Raw genomic sequence first — 26,946 nt, 5'->3', positions numbered from 1 at the left:
ATCTAGGAAGTGGTTCTCCAGGAAGTCCCAGAGCCCTGAATCCTTATCTTGATCATGCTTTATAAGCAATATAAGAGGAGGGAAAATGTACTACAGCTCCATCAACCTGAGAAAGTTCTGCTGGGTACGTATCATGTAAGTTTTCTTGAATAACGATATGTGCCTGAAAAAGCGATACCCAGCAGTTCCAAGCATGGGTTCTAGAATCATACAGAAAGCTGGCTCTGCTACTTTCCAGCACATGGATTCAGGTAGCTTAGGCTTCCTAAGCCTCTCAGCCATCATCCACATAACGGTGGTGTTAGGATCTGTATCAGACAATTCTTAGACCTCCTGCCAGTCTTCTCAGCCCCGCTACCTATCCTGACCAGCACTGCAGTCACAAGTTCTGTACTGACTGTCCAGTTTCATGAAAGAGCAACTCAACAGCACCTTGACTCCTGTTAACCGGTGTGTTTCCTGGTTCCTGCCCTGGGGCTTCACTAGGGGGCAGCTTGGGGCAATCAGAACAACCACCTGGGCACCCAACTCGTATATGAGGGGAATAAAGGCCCCATGGAGCCACCTTGGGCCAATGATGGATGCAATTCAATTAACAAATTGTTCCTCCTTCTTTCCTCAGGCAGAAAGTTGTGAAATGTTTCATAATCTTCTAAATGACATGGTGGGATCACACAACTTCGCAGTAGCCAGCTGAGTAACTCACCTTTGTATCAGCTCTCCAAGCTAAGAAAATCGTTTTTTCCCATTGAGGTAAATGTGACCTCTTACACGATCAAAGACTTCTCTCAATGTTTAAATGTCAGATTAAGCAATGAGTACAGAAGTCATTAGATAATGTCATGGGAAAAAAACACTAAACAGATTTATCAGGACTACATCTCAATTCTAATTGAGGAACAATATATTTATTTCCTATTTGGAAAATAAGATGGATAGACTAAGTTATTTCAGTTGTCTGTTCCAATGCTTCCTCACTATGGATTCCGTCCCCAGATTGTCACCCTTCTCCTTTTTTACATTGCTTTCTTATAAATCAGTTACAAAACATCACAAATAAGAAATATTATTTATAAAATTGCCATCATTAAAAGTATACACATATATTTATATAATAGAAATGACTAGAAATATATTTTAGAATTAGAGTATAATTAGATTATTCAACTTGAACTAACATGTTTATCTTGTATCTGATTGGGAATAAAAGGGAAATTCGTGTCATAAGTATTTGGAGGAGCATCTGTTTCATAATTAGCTATCTGGAGTTCACCCTCTTGAGAGTGAGTGAGCTTAGATCTTGTTCAGAGACATGGTGTGGACCTGTCTTCTTTTATTTACTAACAACCTTGGTATTTAGTCTCAAGATCTTTCACAGTGAGGGAGACAAGTGAAGTATTCATGTGACACAGAGCAAGCATTGCTCGGTTCTCTTAGGAGCCAATGACCCCATATCCAGACTCCAGTGACCATCTTTCCCAAATGCTCTGGCTATCTGATCAAGTGTATTATTTCTCATGTACCCTTGAGCATGTTTGAATGAATTTAAAAATGTAATCTTCTCCTGTCATAAACATAAGCAGGGACAATGGTGTGTTTGTGATTATCAATGTCAGTTAAAAGTTAAAGAATTTTACAATGATGAAAGTTTATTTTAGTAAGTCTTTTGCCTTTGCAAAGGCATATATCATTTGTGTGTTTTGCTGTGATATCTGTTAGATCTCTGAGATGCCAATCAAATTACTAAAAATACATTTCTCTACTATGCTCTTTTTCAGTGATTCTAAGTTTTCCCTCATGATAAAGTATTTAAAACTACCATTTGCCTTATAATTAATATCCAAATACTTCCAGCTGTCTTTCAACCTTCACTGTTTAGGTTAAAGGAAGAACACTAATTTAAAAAGTAGGAAAAGATGAAATATCTATTCCATGTAACGAGAGAGTGGTTGCCAAATGCCTAGCTCCCTGTAATGCTTTCTGATAATGTAAAATATTAACTTGTAAAATAGTTTCCCTGTAGCAAAAAATGTATCCTATTTACTAAAAATACTTCTTTACTTGCAAATAATATACATATACTTACATGTATCTGTCTACCTACTGATTCTACTGTAGGTAACTACGTCTTTTGTGGTATACTATTTTTGCAAAAGCTATTTTGACATAACCCAAACTGTAAAGAATTGACCTTACTTTGAACTGACTACTTTGACTCTGGTTGAAGGGTTAAAAAAAATGTAAAATGTTGGTTCATTTCTTTTATTTAGCTGCCTTTTAAAGGAGCTATTGAACTCTGTTCAAAATCTAATTAACCTTGACTCTTAGCTACATTTGTCAAAAGGAGTGTTTGGAGTTTTCCTTGCCTTAATACAAGTAGCTCACACATTTTTTATAAACTATAGATCTGGAAAACATTGTATATAATGGAAAATATTGATTTCGGCAATCTCAAATTTGATTATTTACTGAAAGACAAAGCCTGTGTGTATTAGTGTGTGTGTGTATGATTTTTTCTAAAATACAATACTGTGATCTGGCAAACTGGGCATCTACTTGAATTTAATGTTTCTTTATTGACATAGGATGCTGTTGTCACTGTGAGACACATTTTGTCATCTTTTTGTTTGAAGCTTTATATTTTTCTCTGGTGCAAATTCTATTTATTGCTACCGTGTAAGAAGCATGGACATGAAACTTTGTCAAAACCTCCTCAACTTGTCCAAAAAGTGAAATTACTAAGGCTGTATTTTCCCCAGAAGTCAGTCACTTTTTAAAAAAATTGATCCTCTCATTTCAGACAACAAAATTCCAATTCCTTTCTGAGAATGAACAAGCATAATTGTAACATGTGCTGATTTCTATTCACGTGTAATCAAGAGTGTGTTAGAAAATGCGTTCAAAATAAATGTATAGAAGTTCAAATATTTTGTGTTACTCAAAAAAACCCTGTTTAAAATATTAGAAAAAACACAAAAATCATTTGGATTATGTTCTGGATTTTAATTAATTCTACTCCATTAAAAACTTAAGACTAGGGCATGGGTACAGAAGGAATAAAAATGAGACATTTTCACTCAGCTCCCCTGTCTGCCAGCTGCATCCTCATACATGTGCTTCAGAAGAGCATCTAAGAACAGGACCAGATGCACAGGCGGTGGCGGCAGCACCGCAAGCAGCTAGGAAGACAGGAGCTTAGAGAGGTTTACTTCTTAGTCCCATTAATTACCAGCTGTATGTTTTCAGGAAATATGTCATGGAGCAGGACCCTGCGGGGCCTTCCTGGGACAGACCCTTTCCCCACATCCTCTGCTGTAGTGCCTCTCTGAAGCACCCAGATAATACTGTCTCATGTCTATTTCCTAAGTTTTTCAGGTATGAGAAACCACCACCAAGTGGAAGAAATTGACTACTTAATTATTGTGAGCACATGTTCCCTAAACCTTCTGGCACCTACGGGTTGACAGTGCTGACTGGCCTGTTACACCAACATCAACCAATTGTGCAAGAACTCATCATGTACCCTGTGACCCACCTCCCTCACCTGGCCTTAAATATGCTTTGCTGAAACCCTTCAGGGAGTTCAGGGTTTTCTTGGGCAGGAGCCACCTCATCCTCTTTGCTTGGCCCTGCAATAAACCAAACTCCGACATTTCGGTTTCTTTGGCCTCACAGTGCATCAGTCACATGAACTTGCATTCAGCAACAAACACATAGTTTAGGAAACATGCTACTTAACTGAGCTCCAGTTCAGTCATCTGTAAAATGCAGACAGTAAAAACCCTTTGTAGAGTCTGAGGATTAAATTAAAGTGTTTAAAGTGCTCTGCATAGTATTTGAAATTAAGTGAGTCATCAGTAAGTATTAGTCTCACAATTAACATTATCAACACTACTATGTGTAGAGCAGTAATTAAGATTTAGGCCTAAATATCTAGAGAGAACTCAAATTTGAAAACATACATGCACCCCAATGTTCACAGCAGAACTATTTACAATAGCCAAGACATGGAAACAACCTAATGTCCATCAACAGATGACCAGATAAAGCTGTGGTGTATTTATACAATGGAATACTACTCAGCCATAAAGAAGAACAAAATAATGCCATTTGCAGCAACATGGATGGAACTGGAAATCATTATTCTCAGTGAAGTAAGCCAGAAAGAGAAAGAAAAATGCCGTATGATATCACTCATATGTGGAATCTAAAAAGAAGAAGAAGAGAACACTAATGAACTCACTCATCCACAAAATAGAAATAGACTTGCAGACATAGTTACCAGGGGAAAGGGAGTGGGAAGGGATACATTTGGGAGATTGAGATTTGCAAATGTTAGCCACTATATATAAAAACAGATTTAAAAAATATCTTCTGTATAGCACAGGGAACTATATTGAGTATCTTTTAATAACGTTTAATGGAAAAGACTATGGTAACAAATATATGTATATATACATGCATGACTGGAACATTGTGCTCTACACCAGAAATTACACACTGTAACTGACTATACTTTGAATAAAAAAAATTTAAAATAAAGAAGACCTAAATACAAAAAAAAAAAAAGGATTTATTCCCAAAGTTTCTGTTTAGACCTGGAGGATACCACCACTGCTGCCTCCTGATGGCTGATTTTATCCACTCAGCCACCTCTCCATGTTACAGTCAGCATCCGCAGCTTAACTGCAGCCCACCTGGAAGCCTTGGGACCTAACAGTGACAATCCTCTCAGACGTGAGGATGCCTTGCTTCTGGGTTTCCTGTTACTTGGCTCCCCCTAGCCATGGATACTCCATGGTTGGACCTCCCTGCCAGCTGGTGAGTGCTCACAAAGCTGTCACACATACCTATCTGCCGGACTGGGTCTTCTTCAAGTTCTTGGAGACTGGTCTGCCTCCCACCTCCCAGCTACTCCAACTGCCTACCCTAGACCCCATTCTGAATCAGCCCCACCTAGTTGGAAGCAACATGTGAGCGCTATTTGTATTCAGGGAAGGAAATAGTTCACATTCATTTTCACTCTTGTAGCCAAGGGTCAGGGCTAATCAGAAAATCCAAAATGAAGTTTTCACTGCCTTCAAAACCAGCCCATCCTTGATTTTTAATTTCATCATTGCAAAAATCTATGGAAGATAAATAGTAACTGTTTCCAGTATATAAAGAAATACAATATTTTCTAAAGATTTTTGAGCTATGTTTACAAGCAATGTTGGCTGGGTATTTTATTAGATTCATCAAGCTTTGTAATTACCATTTTGCATGCCTCAAAAAATATTTTGGGAAGTGTTTCTTCCTGCTCTGTTTTCTGAAAACCTTTTATAAAAGATTGTTATTATGTCTTCCTTAAACATCTGAGAGAATTCATCAATGAAATGGCACAGAGTTCTCATTGTGGGATATGTTGATAAAGAATTAAATTTCTTTAATAGCACAGAGCTACTCAGATTTTCTATTTTATTTTGTGTCATTTAGGTAAATTTTATCTTGTAAAGAATTTGTTTATTTCATCTAACATAAATTTATTATCATATTCCCTATCATTCTTAGATTTGTAATTTTTTTTAATTTTCTATAACAGTCTTGCTACATTTTAAATTTTTTAAAATTGTGGTAAAACACACATAATATTAAAAAAAAATCTTAAACCATTTTTAAGTATACAGATCAGCAGCAAGTGCATTCACATGTGCAACCAGGCCCCAGAGCTCTTCCCAGCTAGCAAAACTAAAACTCTGTCCCTATTAAACAACTCATTCTGTCCTCCCCACCCACACCCCCAGTCCTGGCTACCACATTCTAATTTCTATCTCTATAAATCTGCCTACTCATATACGTAGAATCATACAGTATCTGTCCTCTTGTGACTGGCTGATTTTATTTAACAAATTCCTCAAGGTTCAAACATGTTGCAGCATGTGTCAGAATGCCCTTCCCTTTTAAGGCTCTGGGACAGTCCACTGTATATACACCACCTTTCATTTAACCTCTCATCCGTGATGGGCATCTAGGTCCCTACCACGTTTTGGTTACTGTAAATAATGTCGCTGTGAACATGGATGTACAAGTATCTCTGAAATCCTGCTTCCAGCCCGTCTGGGTATATACCTAGCAGTGGAATGGCTGGATCGGATGGTAATCCTGTTTTTCATTTTTTGAGGAACTGTCGTGTGTTTTTCATAGCAGCTGCACCACTTCACATTTCCCCAACGGATGCAAAGGTTCCAATTTCTCCACGTCTTCACCAACATTTATTTTCTGTGTGTGTTTTTTTTTTTTTTATAGTAGCCATCTTAGTGGATGTGAAGTTGTCTAAATTTTATTTTTTATTTTTCCTTCCAGTACCAGGCACTATTGTGAGTGTTTTACAAATACTCTTTAGTTCATTTTATAGTCACAGCCACACTATGAGTTGAGTATCATTACTAGACTTTGCGACAGAACATTTGTGGGTCCAGTTAAGATACTCGGCAACGGTTTTATCTTTCAAGGTAAGAATTTGTGCTTCATTAAGCATAAGAGAACACCTTTTAATCAAGGTCTGATGGCCCCCCTTCTAAGGTAGCACCCTTCTGAGCATTCTTGCAGATGTCTTACTGATTAAGAGGTTTCTCCCTCTGGTTATTGGTTAAGTGAACTATTTCCAGCCTGTGCAAGCTCCAGGAATTGCTCTGCTCTTTTACAGTTGTTATGTCTCCAGTCTCATGTGCTAATACTCAGCTGAGGACATGAGGGGACCCCCTGCACATCTCTGGAGCTCTCACTCTTTGGCGCCTTCCTCTCTGACGCTCTGTTTTGCATGTGCCAACTGGGTCTCCCTAACTTGCAGAGCTACCTCTTCAACTTACAAGACCACTGGCCTCCCTCCCTCCAGGGCACTCATTGCTTTCCTCTCTCAGAGATCACAGCCCATAAGTTCAGTAGCTGAAAATTGTTTCATAACTTTTCCTCCTTTTTTTTTTAACAGTTAAGAGAGAAAAAAGGTATATACTGTTCTTCTTATTCTACCATTGACAGAAGCAGAAATGTCTAGTCTTCCTAGGATTTTGATCAGTTTTCTAAGTCAGGTGTGTCAATTTTCAAAGACACTTGGTTTTTAGCACTTTACCTAAGATATCTCAAGATTCAACTATTAATTGTTAAAAGACAAATAAAACCACAGATTTTTTGGTGAATTTCATAACTAATACTGGGGGATCTAGATTGGTGCAGTGAGAAAGTTACTGAAAATCTCTAATTTTTATCTGTAAAATAATGGGAAATCTGTTAAATGAAGAAAATCAGTTTCTACCATATGGCTTCCCACAAAGATGACATGGAATAATGCCTGTGATGGGCTGGGTATATTTTCTAACACAGCAGTTCTCAAAGTGTGGTCCTCAGAGGTCTGTGGGTCCCCAAGGCACTTTCATTGAGTCCATGATGGCAAGACTATTTTCATAATAATAATATTATTGACTATGTTGACATTTGCATTGATGGTGCACAACTCATGATGTGACAAAATGAGAAATACACATAAAGTAAGAACTTTTGCTTTGTGAAATATGATGGTTGCCTTGAGGAAAAGTATTTGTGCAGCAGTTTGAGTTGAAAAGTAAACTAAATCCTTATTCGTGGAACACTAGTTTTACTTAAAAGAATGACAACAGACAAATGTTATGAAAACTCAAGTATTTGACATTTTCCTGAAAATGAACAAAAGGAGCTTATTTCAAGAAAAACAACTGACAAGTATTTGTTACCAAAACATAACTCAAGAATTCACACACAAGTTAGAATCTTGGAAAACTTCTACCTGGCACAATGAACTCAATATTCATAGGATTTTCAGAAGAGCTCACTGGTGATATTAACAACTGTGATGTTTTGATACTGCAAAATGAAATGTGTCAACATTTGGATGGACTGTATAATTCAGTAAACCAATAATTTCCAAATGGCGAAAGTCACACATAGGTAAAAGATTTATTAGAAGGGCAAAGGAGATCAAGGATTTTTGTGTAACACAGTATGAAAAGTCCATTGATATGGTTTCTGATTCCACATTGTGACTAACCTTTAGCGAACCACCACTTGCCAAGTTTTGGTGTACTATCAAAGAATAGTCTCAATTACATGACTGATTTTTTAATATTCCTGTCTTTTTTCCTGTCTTTCACTCATATCTGAGGCTGCATTTTCTTCATATACTTAAATAACATGTTGCAGCATATTTAATATAGAAAAGGTGACATATCAAGTATTCAGCTGTCTTTTATCAAGACAGACATTGAAGATATTTGCAATATATAACTTCAAACTAAACTTTTTCTTTTTGAAAGATAAAACGTTTCATGAAATTTTCTATGAAGGGAAACTTTTAATTTCATTATTATTTCTTTTTCCTTTTTCAGTGTTATTAGGTAGAACTTACAGTTCAACTGCACATACACATTCTATTGCATGTAAATACATATATACAGTATAGTCCACATTTTTTTAGTTCTCATATATGTATGAGTTATTGTTTCTAAGAACAGATTAGAGCTTTATTTTTTTATAGTTATCAAAGGAATAAAGCCAACTTTAAAATAAGAATCAACAGAATGTGGTAATCCAGTCATAAAGGACAGTCAAATGTGCTTACACATATTCAAGGATTCAATCATCTTAGTTATAAATATGTAGTTCATTTGTGTCCTTTATTGTTATTATTATTATTTAGATTCCTAATATGAATGATGTCATATAGCATTTTTCTTTCTCTTTCTGGCCCACTTCACTTAGAGTGACAATCTTCAGGTCCATCCATATTGCTGCAAATGGCATTATTTTATTCTTTTTCATGACTGAGTAGTGTTCCATTGTATATATGTACCACATCTTCTATTATCCAGTCATCTTTTGATGGACATTTGGGTTGTTTCCATGTCTCGGCTATTGTAAATAGTGCTGATATGAATTTTGGGGTGCATGTGTTACTTTGAATTTCATTTTTCTCTGGATATAGGCCCAGGAGTGGGACTGCTGGATCACATGGTGTAAGTCTATTTTCAGTTTTTTAAGGAACCTCCATACTGTCCTCCACAGTGGCTGCACCAATCTACATTCCCACCAACAGTGTAGGAGGGTTCCCTTTTCTCCACACCCTCTTCAGTATTTATCATTTGTAGACTTTTCAGTGATGGCCATTCTGGCTGGTGTGAGGTGATATCCCATTGCAGCTTTGATCTGCGTTTCTCTGACAATTAGTGATGCTGAGCATTTTTTCAAGTGCCTATTGGCCATTTGTACGTCTTCATTGGAGAATTGCTTGTTTAAGTCTTCTGCCCATTTTTGCCTGTTTCTTTGGTATTAAAGTGTATGAGTTGTTTGTGTATTTTGGAAATTAGTCCCTTGTCAGTCACATCATTTGCAAGTATTTTCTCCCATTCTGTATGTTGTCTTTTCATTTTGTTGATGGTATCCTTAGCTGTGCAAAAGCTTGTAAGTTTAATTAGATCCCATTTGTTAATTTTTGCTTTTATTTCTATTACTCCAGGAGCTGGTTCAAAAATTATATTGCTATAATGTATGTCCTTGAGTGTTCTGCCTATGTTTTCCTCTAGGAGTTTTATAGTCTCTGGTCTTATATTTAGGTCTTTAATCCATTTTGAGTTTATTTTTGTACATGGTGCTAGAGAATGTTATAATTTCAGTCTTTTACAGGTAGCTCTCCAGTTTTTTCAGCACCACTTATTAAAAGATGGTCTTTTCTCCATTGTATATTCTTGCCTCCTTTGTCACAGATTAATTGACCATACCTGGATGGGTTTATTTCTGGACTTTCTATCCTGTTCCATCGATCTATGTGTCTATTCTTGTGCCAGTACCATACTGTTTTGATTACTGTAGCTGTGTAGTATAGTCTGAAGACAGGGAGCATCATTCCCCTGGCTCCATTCTTCTTTTTCAAGATTGTTTTGGCTATTTGGGGTCTTTTGTGTCTCCATACAAATTTTAACATTTTTTTGTTCCAGCTCTGTGAAGAATGTTGTTGGTAAGTTGATAGGGATTGCACTGAACCTGTAAATTCCCTTGGGCAGTATGGCCATTTTAACAATATTGATTATTCCAATACAAGAACACAGTATATCTTCCCATTTGTTTATGTAGTCTTCAATAGCCTTCATCACTGTCTTAGAGTTTTCAGCATATAGGTCTTTTGCCTCCTGGGGTAGGTTAATTCCTTGGTATTTTATTCTTTTTGGCACAATGGTAAATGGTATCATTTCTTTAATTTCCCTTTCCGCTATTTCATTGTCAGTGTATAGAAATGCAACTGATTTTTGTATATTTATTTTGTATCCTGCAACTTTACAATATTCATTGATGAGTTGTAGTAGTTTTCTGGTCACTTCTTTAGGGTTTCCTATGTATAGCATCATGTCACCTGCCAACAGTGACAGTGTTACTTCTTCGTTTACAATTTGGATTACTTTTATTTCTTTTTCTTCTCTGATTGCTATGACTAAGACTTCCAAAACTATGTTGAATAAAAATGCTGAGAGTGGGTATCCTTGTTCCTGATCTTGGAATGCTTTCAGCTTTTCCCTGTTAAGTATGATGTTAGCTGTGGGTCTGTCATATACAGCCTTTATCATGTTGAGGTATAGTCCATCTATGCCCACTTTCTCGAAAGCTTTAATCATAAATGGATTTTGAATTTTATCAAAAGCTTTTTCCTGCATCTAATGAGAGTATCATATGGTTTTTAGTCTTCAATTTGTTAATGTGGTGCATCACGTTGATTTGTATATATTGAAAATCCCTGCACCCCTGGGATAAGTCCCACTTGATCATGGTGTATGAACCTTTTAATGCACTGCTGGAGTCGAGTTGCTAGTATTTTGTTCAGGATTTTCAAGAATATAACAGCAAAGAAAAGAAAATTAAAGGCCAATATCATTTATGAAAATAGACGCAAAAGTCCTCAACAAAATATTTTTTTTTTATTATTTTTATTGAGGTATAGTCAGTTTACAATGTTGTGTCAATTTCTGGTGTACAGCATAATGCTTCAGTCATACATGAATATAAATATATTCATTTTCATTTTATTTTTCACCATGAGCTACTACAAAATATTGAATATATTTCCCTGTGCTGTACAGTATAAATTTGTTTATCTCTTTTATATATATAAAAGTCAATATCTGCAAATCTTGAACTCCCAGTTTATCCTTTCCCATCCCCCACCCCCCAGGCAACCAAAAGTTTGTATAGTCTATGTCTGTGAGTCCATTTTGTTTTATACAAAAGTATATATAAAAGATACATATATATGTATATATATGTATGTATGTGTGTATATGTGTGTGTGTGTGTATGTATATATATATACAACAACTTCTTTATCCAGTCATACAGAAGACATTTTTTAAATCTATTTTTACAGATAATGGCTAACATTTGCAAATCTCAATCTCCCAAATGTAACTCTTTCCACCCCCTTTTCCCCTGGTAACCATAAGACTATTTACTATGTCTGTGAGTCTGTTTCTATTTTGTAGATGAGTTCATTAGCGTTCTCTCTTTTTCTTTTTTAGATTCCACATATGAGTAATATCATATAATAGTTTTCTTTCTCTTTCTGGCTTACTTCACTTAGAATGATGATCTCCAGTTCCATCCATGTTGCTTCAAATGGCATTATTTTGTTCTTTGTAATGGCTGAATAGTATTCCATGGTATAAGTATACTACAGTTTCTTTATCCTGTCATCTGTTGATGGACATTTAGGCTGTTTCCATGTCTTGGCTATTGTAAACAGTGCTGCTATGAACATTGGGGTTCAGGTGTCTTTTTGAATTAAGGTTCCCTCTGGATATATGCCCAGGAGTGGCATTGCTGGTTCATATGGTAAGTCTATTTTTAGTCTTTTGAGGAATCTCCATACTGTTTTCCATAATGGCTGCATCAAACTGCATTCCCACCAACAGCGTAGGAGGGTTCCCTTTTCTCCAATATTTATCATTTGTGGACTTTTTAATGATGGCCATTCTGACTGGTGTGAGTTGATACCTCACTGCAGTTTTTGTTTGCATTTCTCTGACAATTAGTGACATTGAGTGATTTTTTTCATGTGCCTATTGGCCATTTATATGTCTTCATTGGAGAATACCTTGTTTAGGTTTTCTGCCATTTTTGGATTGGGTTGTTTGTTTTTTTCTTAAGTCATATGAGCTGTTTATGTATTCTGGAAATCAAGCCCTTGTCAGTTTCATCTTTGCAAATATTTTCTCCCACTCTGTAGGTTGTTGTTTTGTTTTGCTTATTGTTTCCTTTGCTGTGCAAAAGCTTGTAAGTTTAATTAGGTCCCATTTGTTTATTTTTGCTTTTTTTTCTGTTGCTTGGGTAGACCACTCTAGGAGAACATTACTCAGATGTATGTGAGATAATATTTTGCCTATGATTTCTTCTAGGAGATTTATTGTGTCTTGTCTTATGTTTAAGTCTTTAAGACATTTTGAGTTTATTTTTGTATATGGCGTAAGGGAGTATCCTAACTTCACTGATTCACAAGCTGCTGTCCAGTTTTCCCAATACCATTTGCTGAAGAGATTGTCTCTATTCCATTATATGTTCTTGCCTCCTTTGTCAAAGTTTAATTGACCAAATGTTTGTGGGTTCATTTCTGGGCTCTCTATTCTGTTCCATTGATCCATATGTCTGTTTTTGTACCAATACCTCACTGTTTTGATTATTCTAGCTCTGTAGTATTGCCTGAAGCCTGGGAGGGTTATTCCTCCAGCCTCATTCTTTTTCTTCAGTAACACTTTGGAAATTCTGGGTCTTTTATGATTCCATTTAAATTTTAAGATTATTTGTTCTAGTTCTGTGAAAAATGTCATAGATAACTTGATAGGTATCACATTAAATCTGTAGATTGCCTTGGGTACTATGGCCATCTTAACAGTATTGATTGTTCCAATCCAGGAGCATGGAATATCTTTCTATTTCTTTAGGTCACCTTTAATTTCTTCAATCTATGTTTTATAGTTCTCTGTATATAAGTCATTCACCTCTTTGTTAAGTAGTAAAGCCTTTAGAACACACTGTTAAGTTCTTCTTTCTCATCTCACAATAGACTCCTGACACTCATTTCTTGATCACGATTAAGCTCTCTGACTTGAGAGATTCAGATATAATAGCTAAATTGTTGCAAAATCCTAACTGTGACACCACCAGTATTGCTCTTTCCATTTTGTACTTCAGAAATATTTTTAAGCAAGATAATACATAATAAAAATGTTCAAAAAAGAAAAACCAGGAAAGTGATCTTCAAGTATCTTCTTAAATAAATTAATTGACCGCTGAGAAGAAAAAAAAACTTTAGCAAAGCAACTGCCAGAAAATTAGCCTAAAACTGAAATGAAAACAATCATAGGCTACCACTTTATTTTGCCATGTGTTACGTAGGCTTTTAAAATCTTGCAATTTCTAAAATAAGCCACTGAAAGTCTTAAATAGTGCTCAGAGTGAGAAATGAGGAATTTTGTGGTGTTATACATTTTTGTTGCTGTTGTTAAGTGTGGTGCTGAAAATGAATATTCTCAACCACTGAACTGATAGCATTTTATTTGCAACCTACTATGTTTATCCTAGTGGGTTCCAGCCATCATCTTTTGCTATTGACACCTAGGAAAAAAAAAATTTTTCAGTTCCAAGAAGAAATAGTGATGGAAGAATTCATGTGGTTGTGTTTTTCCAGTTTGTGCAAGTATTTCTCTAACAAAAACTCAAAGGCAAATCTCTAGAAATCTAAAATAGAAAAATGTAATGAAAATCCATTTTGGTAAAGCTAAATTATGTTTTCAACCTAATGCCTGCAATATTTTACCTTTTAACTTTAAGAAAATTTTACTAATCCTTTGGTGCCTTAAATTCTGCCTGGTCAAATAAGTTTTTAATCCCCCTTTTCCCTTGAAGACTATAGATTTTTTTTTATTTTTAGTTTTTTTGTGAAGATGCAACATAGATAAAAACTATTAGTTGAGCATCATCTTTATGTTTGTGAACAGCTTCTAATAAGAAGAAATAAGACCAGGGTAATGAAAGGAAGGAGGTACTTTCAACTTTGATTTTCCCATCTTTTTTTTTTTTTTCCTTTGGTTTTTAAGTTCCATCTATAAGACAGATTTTTATTATGCAATTTTACCACATAGTAAGCACATTTATAAACATGTATAGTATTGTTGGGGGTATTATTTCATTTTTAAATAGATTGAACAACCCTTTTGCTTACCAATGCATGATGCAAAGTGCTTCATTTTTGAACTATTGATGATTCCCTTAAACAAGTGTGTATTTTTGACAGATGTTTAGCATTGATCATCTTCAGATTTATATTGCCACCAGAGAGATGCAGAACATCTGGCACTTTGGAAAATGATCCTTTCTTGATTTACTTAAGTATAATAAATGTATTTACATGACTGTGATTCTGAATGTTGTACTAATAGACTCAGACTAATGAATCTGAGAGTAACTTAAATATCCATTCATTCTCCTGCTTCACTGGAATGACTCTCTAAACTTTGTTTTTCCCTTTTAGCTATTCTTCTAATTCATTACCTAATTGCCTAAGATATAAAGAGGTATTTTGCCTAAATGAAGCAGCATCAGTAAAACAAATGAGGCTAGACTTTGACTATGATATCCATTCCAAGACTTAATCACTTATCCACAGAAGATTATCTCTGAAAGGCCCTACTCCCTCTTCTGTTTCTCTCCAACAACACTCCCTTACATAATCTAATGGCACTTTATTTTATTTGCATTTTAATGAAAGTAAGCTTATGCATGGGGAAGTCTGTAAAGTTTAAAGTCACGTGGCAGTCAGCTTTATTTTTAGCATTACAATGTAACCTGAGCATCCTACCCTAGGTTTCTCTTTCAACAATACTTGGAAAAGAGTTTTGCTTGACTATATAAAATTAACTCCCACCTGCTTTTCTATAAAACAGGAAAAAATATACCCACAAGCTTCCAGGAGGATAATCAGAAACTACTGCCAGATTTTGTTGGAGATTCTGTAGCAAAGGGCATCACATAATGAAGATAAAATAAGCAAGTGTAGCTACACTTTCCCCAGATCACTTCCCTATTGGCTATTACTCATTAGCTACTAGAGTCCCAATAGAAAATGCAAGGTAACTAAGGTGGGGTTTTAAAGATAATTTAATCAGGAGACTAGTTACAAAGATGGGGAAAGGAACCAATAAAGAATACTGAAGCATGCTGGGAAAGCACAAGCAAAAGATATTGAATGGAGTTGTGAGGATAAAATTCCAGCCCCAGAATCCCTGATCAGGCTGAGCCTGTGAAAGCAGCAAATGCCACTCAGTCTCACCATGGTACTTTGGGGGCCCACTGGATATGCAATGTATATCACGTGCAACTTGCTGGCTATGCTAGAGAAAATATGGAGATCTTAACATACCCATCCAGTTAGAAGAAGAGATGTTATCTTCTGGCCACATACCGATAATCCTCATGTTAGAAGTCACAAGTAGTGGCAGGTCATGCAGGGGACACAAGTCCAAAACACTGACAGTCCCATATTTGCAGTGAAGACCCCCTCCATCAAGCTTTCTTCCTTCCTACCACAAATTTCACAAGATTTCCTCATCAGCTCTGCAGAGGTAACTTCCAACTATGCCAGGGACCTAGACAATTCTTTGTTCACAATTTTGTTGCCATTAGAGCAAAATGTAAGGTGCTTTTAAAATCTTAACCTTACATACTGTGCTTCTAATCAATCTCTCTCTCTCCCTTTGCAAAAAACATAAGTTCTTGTATGAAAAAAATGAAACAAACAAAGAAACAAACAAAAAGATCTGAGTGCAAAAGAGTAGAGAAGCAATCAGCAAGAGCCTGACAAAAGTTGAAGATTTTTTAAGTTCCTGGAACAAGCTATAATTTTAGAGGGAGAACAGGACCAAAACCATAGAGCCAAAGCTTGGAGCGGGGCAGAAGAAAGAATCCATCCTGTCTCCTCCTCACTCTAATCTCCCATTGGCCAAACTCAACCGGAAGCGGAAGTTCAAAGAAGAGGCAAAGAAGCAGAATTTATTGGGGGATAAGCAGCAGTCAGAGAAAACTCAATTAGGTTATTAAAGCTGTGGTCATTTTGTAAATCAAATCACATTATAAAATCAAAAGGGTGATTGTCAACTTTAAAAAAAAAAGATGTGAATTCTCAGTTTAGGCAAATTTTCAATCATTTTATTTTAAAAATATTTTAAATCAATATAAAAATCTCTGAATTTATAAACATCATATAAAGTAAGACTAATTTTTCTGAGTAAAAGATTTCTATTTTTCCTTTTAGAAAAAGACTGTGAAAAACAATAGCTTCAATTTCTTCAGCTAAAAATTACTTAATGTTATAACTGACCTCTATCTGCTACTACAGAGCTACGGTTCTAATTTCATACAATTGAATGGTCCTTCCGTTAGCAAATCTCCTGATTCAGTGTGGAGCACATTTTCTTAAGTTCTATGTAATATATATAAAGCAATATATAATTGCTACGTAACGGAGCATCTAATTTAGAGGTTTGTTTCTTTCACCCTTTTTTCACCCTTTTGCTCTTCTCAGTTACTGAGTATAATTGGCTTTAGGAAAAGATAAAAATTAAGCACTATAAAATTATAGATATACACCCATATATTATATCTATATCTATAAATACATCATATAACCACCACCAGATAAAGGGAGAGAAAATTAGAATTTCACTTGGGATTGGTCAGCCTAGTTTATAAGAGAATTCTGACAATGAATTGCTCATTTTTCAGCTCAGGAAATTGTCCCTTGGGCTTCCTTATCCTTATTTCTGCCTGCTGTACACAGTCAACCTACAACGTCCTGCTGAGACACAGCATCCAGTGTTCAGCTCACAGCCCACAGAATGTGGCACAGGTAGAGTGAAAAACAAAGAGGAATCCCCATTTGGCAACTCTCACAATAGAAGAGATTCTGGCAAAAAACACCCACAGATGTCCAGAAGTGAAAATGCAACGAGGAATAAGATATTTACCTGGTCTCAAAGTATTTATTAATTATACAATATACATACACATTACAAAAGAAAAAAGTAACTTTAAAATGCAGAAACTTGACAGAAAAACCCAACTGATGAGAGATAACATTATCATTATTTCTCCCTGATATGATGAACTGAGAACACACATGTAGTATTCTTGTCAAAACTGAGTACGTGAATTCCATCAGGATGAAACACCAGACAAACCTAACTTGACAGTCAGTCCACAAAATATCAGGCCAGCGCTCTTTAAATACACCAAGGCCACTGAAGACAGGAAAATGGGGAACTGTTCCAGAATAAAGGACATTAAAGGCACTGGATTCCTGAATGCAAGGCATGGTTTGGAATTTCCTTTCACTGTAAAGGATAATAGTGGGACAAAGGAAAAGCTCTGAATATGTATCAATGTTAATTCCCCGATTTGATTATTACCTGGTTATGCAAGGGAATGTTCTTGCATTTGGAAATACACAGTGAACTGTACCACATAAGACATGAACTGCTCCACATAAAATGACATGAATTGGACAACACAGATGACATGGAAAAAGAGTGACAGAGAGAGAGACCATGAATCTTAAAGCTTAGAGAATCTTGATGATGTAGTATAGAAGTACCTTGCACTGTTCTTGAAAAGGTTCTGAAATCATGTCAAAATTAAAAGTAAAACAAAGGGGAAGAAAGATGGGAAGACTATGACAGGCAAAGGAGAACGATGGCAAAACAACCAAAAGACATAGTCCTTCATCTAAAGCAAACCAAGGAATATGGGATGAAGTTCTCTGGTCAAGAGCGAGCGATGCCCATCCCTCCTCTCACTAAGAGGTTATACTCCCTGCTGTAGCAAAACCAAGGAATGGAAAAGACCTCAGGGCAGAGTGACTAGGGGAGGCTACAAGGAGAGCAAGATCCAGGAATGAGCATTTGCATTCACATTAGTCCAGCAGCTGCATCTCCCCGCCCCCTCCCCTTCTGCCCCTCCTCCAGCCCAAGGCACACAGGCTGTGAAACACAGCCTGTCCTGAAGGGACTGGGCTTGTTGCCACAATGGGTGCTCTGGGTCAACCGTGAGGACAGCTGACGCTGATCAGAAACACCCTCCGTGCCTCACCCCTACACCAAACCCTGCTGCTGAGCACCCCAAGCATGGCTGACATTAACGCTTCCGGCAGCCTGGCAGAACGGGGGCTCTGAGTCAGGCTAAGGATTTTTAAAGTAAATAGAGACTTCCAATTTTTCCACATCCTTGACAACACTTGTCTTTCGTGTTTTTGATGACAGCCATCCAAGCATGTACGATGTGATGTCCAATTGTGGTTTAGATTTGCATTTCCCTGATGGTTAGTGATGCTGAGCATCTTTTCATGTACCTGTTGGCTGTTTGTATATCTTCTTTGGAGAAAAGTCTATTCAAGTCCCTGGACTATGGTTTAACTGGGTTATTAATTTCATTGTTTTCCTATTGACTTGTAGGAGTTCCTTATGTATTTTGGTTATTAACCGCCTATCAGATATATGGTTAGCAAATATTTTCTCCCATTCTGGAGCATGCCTTTTCACTCTTGTTTTCTTTTCCAAGTGTTGGAAGGACGGCAAGAAATTGGAATCCTCTGATGCTGTTGGTGGTATGCAAAATGGTGCAGCCACTGTGGAAAACACTGTGAGGTCTCTTCAAAAAACTAAAAATGGAACTACCAAATGATCCAGCAACCCCCCTTGTAGGGGTTTATCCAGGAAATGCAATCAAGATCTCAAGGAGATATCTTAATCTCCATGTTCACTGCACCACTGTTTACAATAGCCAAGATAGGCAAACAATCTAAATGTCCATCAGTGAATGAATGGATAAAGAAAGTGTGGTGCATACATACAGTGAAATATTATCCCACCTTAAAAAAGAAGGAAACACTGTCATATGTGATAACACGGATGAACCCTGAGGATATTATGGTAAGTGAAATAAGCCAGATTCAGAAGGACCAGTACTACATGATTTCACTTATATGAAGTATCAAAAAAAAAAAAAAAGAGTCAAACTCATAGAAACAGGTTGTACAATGGTGGTTTCCAGGGACTGGGTGGGGGGAGTGTGAGGCTGTTAATGGGTATTAATTTTTAGCTATACAAATTGAATAAGTTACCTATAATCACAACATTGTGCCTATAGTTAACAATACTGTGCTGCTAAGAGGGTAGATGTTAAGTATTCTTACCACAATAAAATGACAACTGAAATAAAAAGGTCCCTTGAGCTGCATCACACACCCCACGAAAGAAAAGAAAAAGGGTTACATTTTTGGTTAAGTTTCTGTGATGGATTAAGGATGGTCTCAAATTCCTTATGACTCTATCATGAAGGGAGGTCTGCTTTTTGTTTTCATGTATTTCTCAGTGATTCTGCAATGGACCTGTGACTTTGTTGACTAATAAAATATGGCAGAAGTGGCACATGACCAGCTTTCCAGATGGCCTTTGAGAAACCTGGCAGCTTCTGCTTCCTCTCTTGGAATACTTATTCTCAAAGCCCTGAGCAACTAAGAAATCTGACTGCCTGCTGGACAGACAAAGTGCAGAAGCCTTGCAGAAAGGGGGAATACTCAGACTACACAGCACGGCGGCCCTGCATCTCTATCATCCCAACTGAAACCAGCCCTCCATTCCTACCCTCCCAGAACACCAGCCCCGGGAGGGAGCCATTGTGAATATCCCTACCCGCCCGATCCCCCAGATGGCTCCCGCCCTCGCTGATAGCATGTGGAACAGAAGGTGCACCCGGGTGAGCCCTTCAGCCTCAGAGTCACAAGAGGTCAGTAAATGGATACGGTTTTAAGCAACTGAGTCTTAGGGTAGTTTTCCATGCAGCAAAAAAAAAAAAAAAAATACATGATAGCCTTATATACCCTCAAATTTATAATTATTCCATTCATTCAACAAATATTTTACTAGACATTTATTGAGGAGCCCAGTGTGGGCTCCTGGCTGCTATTTCTGTCCAGTTGGAAAAGAAACATCAAACAGATAAGAACCTATCAATTCATATACGATATAATGCAACTAGAATGAGGTGTGTGGTATGATGAGAAGGGATGTGTCCACGTGTGACAGCCAAGGCAGTGAGGAATAAACTGAGCTCAAAAGAGGTGGTGGGAGGTAACTCGGTGTGGAAGCAGCAAGCACCTGTGGGAAATCACTGTTGAACGACAGAGCACGGCACACCGAGGACTAAGAGAAGGTCACTGTAGTGGAGACTCAAAACACTGGGGGATACGTGGTCACCTGAGGCCAGAGTCAAAGACAGAGGCCAAAACTAATGTAATAAACAAGCAAACAGGCACTGTCTTGTTGGCCTTGCCATCTTGCTACCTAGAACATTTTACTTCTTACTACCCAGCAGAGCTGATATTCAATAAATGCTAAATGCTCCCAGAAAAGAAGGAAAAGATAAAGGGAAGGAGACAGTGAGTTGTTGTTCCCTCCTTCACACCCTGCTTACACAGGAGTACGCTCTCATTCAGTGGTTCTCAAAATCGGCTGCTTCTTAAAATAATCTGGGATTTAAAAAAAAAATCCTCATCCCCAAGCTGGAGCCCATACCCAAATTGGACCACACACCTAATGAATTAGAATCTCCTGGATGGGACCAGACATCCCAGGTACTCCAATGTGCAGCCAAGTTTGCACCAAGGAGTGGTGTTTCCATCAGTCCATGGTTCTGTGTGGTCAGTTGGGGAATGTTGGTGCCCTGACTAATTTTCTACACAGACCTTGCAGTTTTAAGGGTCGGGAAATTAATCTAGGTCCTAATGCAACCCGACATTGGTAAGAAATGGGGAATAACAGACCAGCACTAAGTATCACAAGTTATTACTGAGAACCTGACATCTAATTTAAAAAGTATGTCCCCATGCCTCCGTATAAATGAATTATGTAAGCAGCCTACATAGGGGCTATTTACTGAAACATTCACATAGTGGAATATATTGAATAAATATGCCAGATAAAAATGAGCAAATCTAGTTAAATGATTACTATATCATGGACTGTTTGATGAAAAAATATTTTTGATCACAGATCTCAGCACCAGCCCAGCACAAAAATGTAATTTGTGTTCCAACTGATGGCTGCAGACAAATTATAAATTAGTAATGCTGGTTCAATAACTCAGTAACAATTGTGGAAAATACCCATACACGGACTATTTTCAATAGTTTATGAAAGATAGTTTTGATGCATGGGCCGAGCAATCTTCATTTTTCTCACTCCTTACTGTTGCCTACTCTGAGGTGTCCTATGTAAAGCCATTCTGTCTAATTTCACTAACGTCATGAGGGTCGTTTTCATGGAGGATCTGAAATCTGAGAATTTCTCAGCATTTGCTGATGTAGAAATGGATGCTCTGAAGACATGAAAGTGTCTGTCATTTAAAAATAAAATATTACATCATTTTATAGATAATATACCTGTAATATTAGCTTTCTCTTCTATTTTGAGGCCCTGTATTCTAACAAAGAGACCTTTTCATAGAAGGAATGTGGCTGCTTCTTAGAGCTCCAGCACCCCTGGCAAGACAGACCCTCGACCTTGGCTCATAGACTACACCTTCATGTTTCCTTAATACCAGGAAGCCATGTTTCCTGCATGGTGCTTCATATAGAACAATTTGTCTTCAAATCTGTGTACATTTAACCTTGAAGTTGTGTTCAATTTCTTGTTAATGACTAGATGCATGTCTATATTACTCCTCTCTGTGTGTCATGAGCTGAAAAGCAGACACTCCCACCACATGGCCTGCAGTACCAGCACCTTCCCTGTTTACTGGACTCTCCCCAGTATCTTGGTGATGCCCCCTCTCCACATGATCATCACCGTGACCTCCGAGCAGGGGCTATTCCTGCGCCACGGTGCTGGCTAGGTGCTGACCTGCATTGTTAATTACTCTTATGACACATTTGTGAGACAGGCACTATTATTCTGATTCTAAAAGTGAGGAGATGGACACACAAGGATTCTCAGTGACTTGACCAATTCCCTGAGCCAGAAAAGAGCACAAATACGATGAACCAGAACTCCTAACTGTAAGCCCAGGGTTGTTTAACTGCATTCCAACTGGAGGGGATCTGATTTTACTCAGTTAAGAAGACATTGTCTCTAACATTCATTCTAATGGGGTAAATATTTGGTTCTGAAATCCCCCACCACTTGGAACGATGTCATAAATCCCATTCTCATTTCTAGGTATTTACTGTCTTTATCTTAAAAAGAAGTGTGAAACTTCAAACCAAAAATGGACTGCTATTTTCCCCTGCTATTGCATTGCTGCTTTATGACAATATATTTTCTGTAAATTTTCTGAATCGGCTTTTTGTTGGACATTACTAACTCCCTAAAATTATGGACTCAGAAGTCAGGCAGACCAAATTCAAGTTTTGCTATATCCTGCCTGAGTGACCTCAGTCAAGCTCGTTCACCTCTTGGTGTCTCAGTTTTCTCATTTGTAAAACAGTGCTTAAAATAAAGCCCGGAGGCCAGTTTATTGGATGGTAAAGAGAACTAGATAAGATCATGCATATAAAGAACTTAGCACAGTGCTCCAAAAATATTCATGATGATGACAGTGACAGTAATACTTAGAGGGACTGATTTTTCATTGGATGGGCTTTGTGTGGGTCAATCTGTTGTCCATAAATTGACCTAACACTTTATCTAATTGTAACCCAAGAGTGTCACACTACAATTACAGTTTCAATCTCTCTCTCTCTCTCTCCTTCCCTCCCTCTCCCTCCTTCCCCCCTCTCAGGTACTAAGCCATGTTATTACCCAGCAGTACAAAGGTCAGCCGACTCTGAAATGAATAAGCCAAAGTGGCATTTTCTTTGTCAACTTCCACTTTGGTAGATGAATCTCAGAAGAGGATACTTTACAGCCCCTAACATTTGATCAGGGACTAGAGCAAAATGGAAACACAGGGCCCTGTGCTCAAAAAACAGGGAAAAAGTAATGCTAAAGATTCTAAATTATAAAATGTTTTCCTCTCTTCTGCAGTCAGTCCCCCTCTCCCTCCTGCTTTCCCTAGAGCAAGAACCACGCCCTTCCCCTCTTTGGATCTGCCACAGCCAGGACGGTGCGTAAAAGCAGCTGATTAAATGAGGCATGATGGATGAATAACGACATCCCTGAATCTGCGATCTCTCCATTTCCAGGCCCCACCTTCAGCCGACAGCATCCTTCCCTCTCACTTCATTAGTAGCTCCCAAGCCGGCTGCCCTTTCTTCTAACTTCTTCTCACCTCAGTCCCTACCGCCCCACTGCCTAACAGAACTTTCTGAACCATATGTTCTGTTTGTATTAACATTATTAAAATCTCTTTGTGGCTTGCCATCAGTTCCCCTAAAAATTACACCCTCCCTATAAAAGCTGTTACTACACTGCTTTTGCAGCAATAAGATGCATTTGGTTTGTCTGATTCTTTGTGTTTATTTACTTATAGATTTGAACTTGTCAGTCTTTTTGGAACATTATCGGGTGCCAACTCCTCCCCTGTTTGATTCCGCTTACCCAACTGATACAATTATTTTATTTTACAATATAGTTTTCACTAACTTTTCTACCTCTCACTTCAGTTGTGATGTCCCCTCCCGTGTGTACCTGGGACCACTGCTTGTGCTTTCATCTTACGCAACATGTAAGCACACAAGGTGAAGGTCTGCCTCCTCCACCAGCCTTGTAAGCTTCACAGGGGCAAAGCCGAACCTAGTCCCGTTCATCGCCATCTCCCCAAAGTCCAGCAACATGCCCAGCACTTAACAGAAGCCCCGTATATGAGTTTATAAATGAATAAATGAACAAACAGATGATTAAATGCCACTGAGGATGTTAAAGACAATTTGTGTTTCACATTCTTAACAGGCCTCTCAGAAAAATTCTAATCCTGCCCAAAGAGTCACTTCCTAGAAGAGATTCAGGAAAAGAAGGAGGGAGGGGAGTTGGAACCACAGGCTTTCAATACAGTCAAAATCCTCCCTCGCATGCAACTCTTTGGGTCATTCAGCTGTGGGTTAGCTCCTGGCAATGCCCACCCCAGTACGTGGCAGGGCTGGAGACATCTAATGCCAATGCAATTCATGGGTAAGCAGTCTTCAGGGCTGAACAACTTATAATGTACAGTGTATAGCTGTCTTGATATATACTTTTGACATAGATTTGATTAGTATTTCTTTTGCCCTTGTGATAAGTAAATTTGTATCAGATGTAAAGCTGCCTGATTTCTTCTTGTTATAGGTAAGTATGTCCTTGGGGATTTCACATCTCAGGTTGTGGCTCAACACAACAAACAGAAGAAAAATGAGAGGAAAAATGGGAGGCAACCAAATTCTTCCCAACGATAGTAACAATAATGGTAGGAGAGGCATCAGGGGTATTCAGAGGAGCAACTTGCATTTTTTAAGTATATACTATGTGCTATTCCCTCTGTGAAATGCTTTATGTAAATTATCTTGTTTAGTTTTCAAACATCCTTACAAAAGGTGTTCTATTATTTTCCCCACTTTGTAGGTAAGTAAAGAGCTTAGCGAGATTAAGACACCACCAGCTAAGCAGATGACTCCATATGGCTAATAGAGACACAAACTGAGATCTCTCTGCTGGGACATAAGGCGAACAGCTCAACGTTGATGGAGAGCAATGGCTCTCGATTTGGACCTATTTTTATCTAGGACATGTAGTTCCATTTTTAGCAAAGAATCACCTCATTTGCTTCATCTTCTTTGGAAGCCTGCAGACAAGGTAAGGGAATACCACTTCCTACTGATTTTCTTTTCAAAAGTTGGCTCCAACAGACTCTGTTCTTGGCACTCCAAATTGGAGAGAAAACCGTACCATTTTACACAAGCAGAACACTCAGTGTGTTTACAAATAACTGTCTAATATTAACCAAGAAAACCGCATCTTGTCTCCGCAAAACCCACAGAGAACAGTTATATCCATCTAGGTGTAAATGTTTATGTTAACACAAAGGCAATTGTTCTTTAAAAGTATCCCTAAATACATTGTATTTTAAATGACTGTCAACATTCCTAGTATCTTATAGCTTTAATGTTGCACTTAGGTCCTAACGCATTGAATAAAACTAGAGCTCAAATCATTGTAATTAGATTTTTCTATTTTCTTTCAACAAAAATGAAACCAAAAAACTAACAGAAGAACCAAAACACTAACTTAGCTACAAGAGGTGCCTGGTATTTTTAAGAACAAAGCACTTACTTTTGGTTAATAGTGATTTCTGACACCTTGAATGCTGATACATTTTCCCAAGATTTTAAATAAATGCCTCAGTGACTTCTATCGGTGCATCTCAAGGCGAGGAAGAATGATTCCCAGTGTTTCCAAAGAGAAGGCACTCACCTTCACGCTACACTGTGAGGATGGGCTGTTCTCGCTCTCATTTTCTTTGAAGGACGTGAGGACCAGAGATGGGTCTGAACCAGAATCCTCCCCAGGGCAAAAGGTTGACTGAGTATTTCCATTTCAGTACTGGCATGGAGGGTTTCAGGAAGCCAGACTGTTCTCAGAGTTTCTCAGAAAGCACTGTCTTCATGTCAAAGGTTGCACTAAGGTGACATTTGTGCTATTTGCTAGTTTTCTTTCTTTCACATTTAAAAAAAAATATTTAACACATACCAGGAAAGTGGTAACTGCTTTAAATAGCTTATTTAATTGTAACTGTTTCACAAGCACTACATGAGATGAAATAACTTGCTAAGAGAGAGTGGTGGGTCAAGGATTTAAACTCTACTCCTATGACCACAGGTCCCCTGGTCTTGGTGGCTATGCTCTTGTGTCCCAGATGAAGATGCATGAGGTTCAAGAAGCAAGCATTACACTCTTAAGGACCATAAGTCCATATTATAAAGCAACCATCGTAAGGGAACAAGTGACTTAAGATTGACCTGAAACCAGACTGTTCCCGAATGTTCATTCATTTGTTACAATAATAAACATCTGTTACCAGGCACCCAGTGACCATGATTCCCTTGGGAAATGGGGCCTTCTTGTCATGAAACACTCCATATTTCCAAACAGAGCTAGGTGAAGTACCCAGCACAATGCAAGGAACTTCCTTTGGCTACAAAGGTGTGTCTGATGGAAGCAAAGCCAGATCCAAACTAGGTAGGTCCAAGTCACAGAAGCAGATACCTTGCCCTACTTTCAGAATAATGATAGCCTCAGTGTGGTTCAGATATTTAAGAAAGAGTGGTAAGAAAGGAGGTGGGACGCTGAACCAGAATGTGAAACAATGACAAGGACAAAGCAAAGATACACTGGAGACAAGCACGTTCCAAAAAAACTTACCTCTAGAGAAGTGAATGCTGAAAACCGTGCAGGATGTTTAGTGGAGAAAGAGCCAGGTGGACCTCAGGTACAAAGTGACCAAGCAGATGGGAGGTTCTCAGTGAATCTATGAACTTGACTCCTGGTGGACTCAGCGCTACTGGCTCAAGCCACAGAGCCAAGCACGGCGCTCCCGCTAAGAAGTAAAAATCTGTGAAAGAGTAAAACCACAAGTTCAGTACAAAAGATCTCACTAGGGCTCCTAATCAGGAAATATTACGTTCCCAAACAGAAAAAATAAATGTGTGCACAGATAAATGAAAACAAACTGCATGTATATATGCATATATGTACATATATATTGCATACACACACATGTATATTGAATAGAACAAAACTAAATCCAAGTTTATATTTAAATCAGCCCTTTTAAATGGTCTGAAAAAGAAACCTGCATCTTCAGGAGGGAATGAGAGAAAGGCTGTTTGACCACACGGTGTGTTCAATTCAGTCCTGCTTTCTAGAAACATTTACAGCAGAA

At 37.8% G+C, this 26,946-nt stretch overlaps 1 long non-coding RNA gene across 5 annotated transcripts in view; it reads right to left on the bottom strand.

Annotated features, from left to right (window-relative positions):
- Positions 1–26,946, bottom strand: part of LOC141577436 (uncharacterized) — a 686,006-nt gene that overhangs the window by 266,909 nt on the left and 392,151 nt on the right. For 4 of the 5 annotated variants that reach the window (XR_012506310.1, XR_012506311.1, XR_012506308.1 and 1 more), the window contains one exon: positions 26,427–26,616. This is a non-coding gene — a long non-coding RNA (uncharacterized LOC141577436). Of the gene's footprint in view, positions 1–24,224; positions 25,721–26,426; positions 26,617–26,946 lie in introns of those variants that run through there. The other variant, XR_012506309.1, reaches the window with a different exon arrangement.

The sequence above is a fragment of the Camelus bactrianus genome, chromosome 4 (assembly GCF_048773025.1).
Source record: "Camelus bactrianus isolate YW-2024 breed Bactrian camel chromosome 4, ASM4877302v1, whole genome shotgun sequence".
Lineage (NCBI taxonomy): Eukaryota > Metazoa > Chordata > Mammalia > Artiodactyla > Camelidae > Camelus > Camelus bactrianus.
Note: the sequence above shows the minus strand (reverse complement) of the source record. Positions and strands in the feature narration are given on the sequence as shown.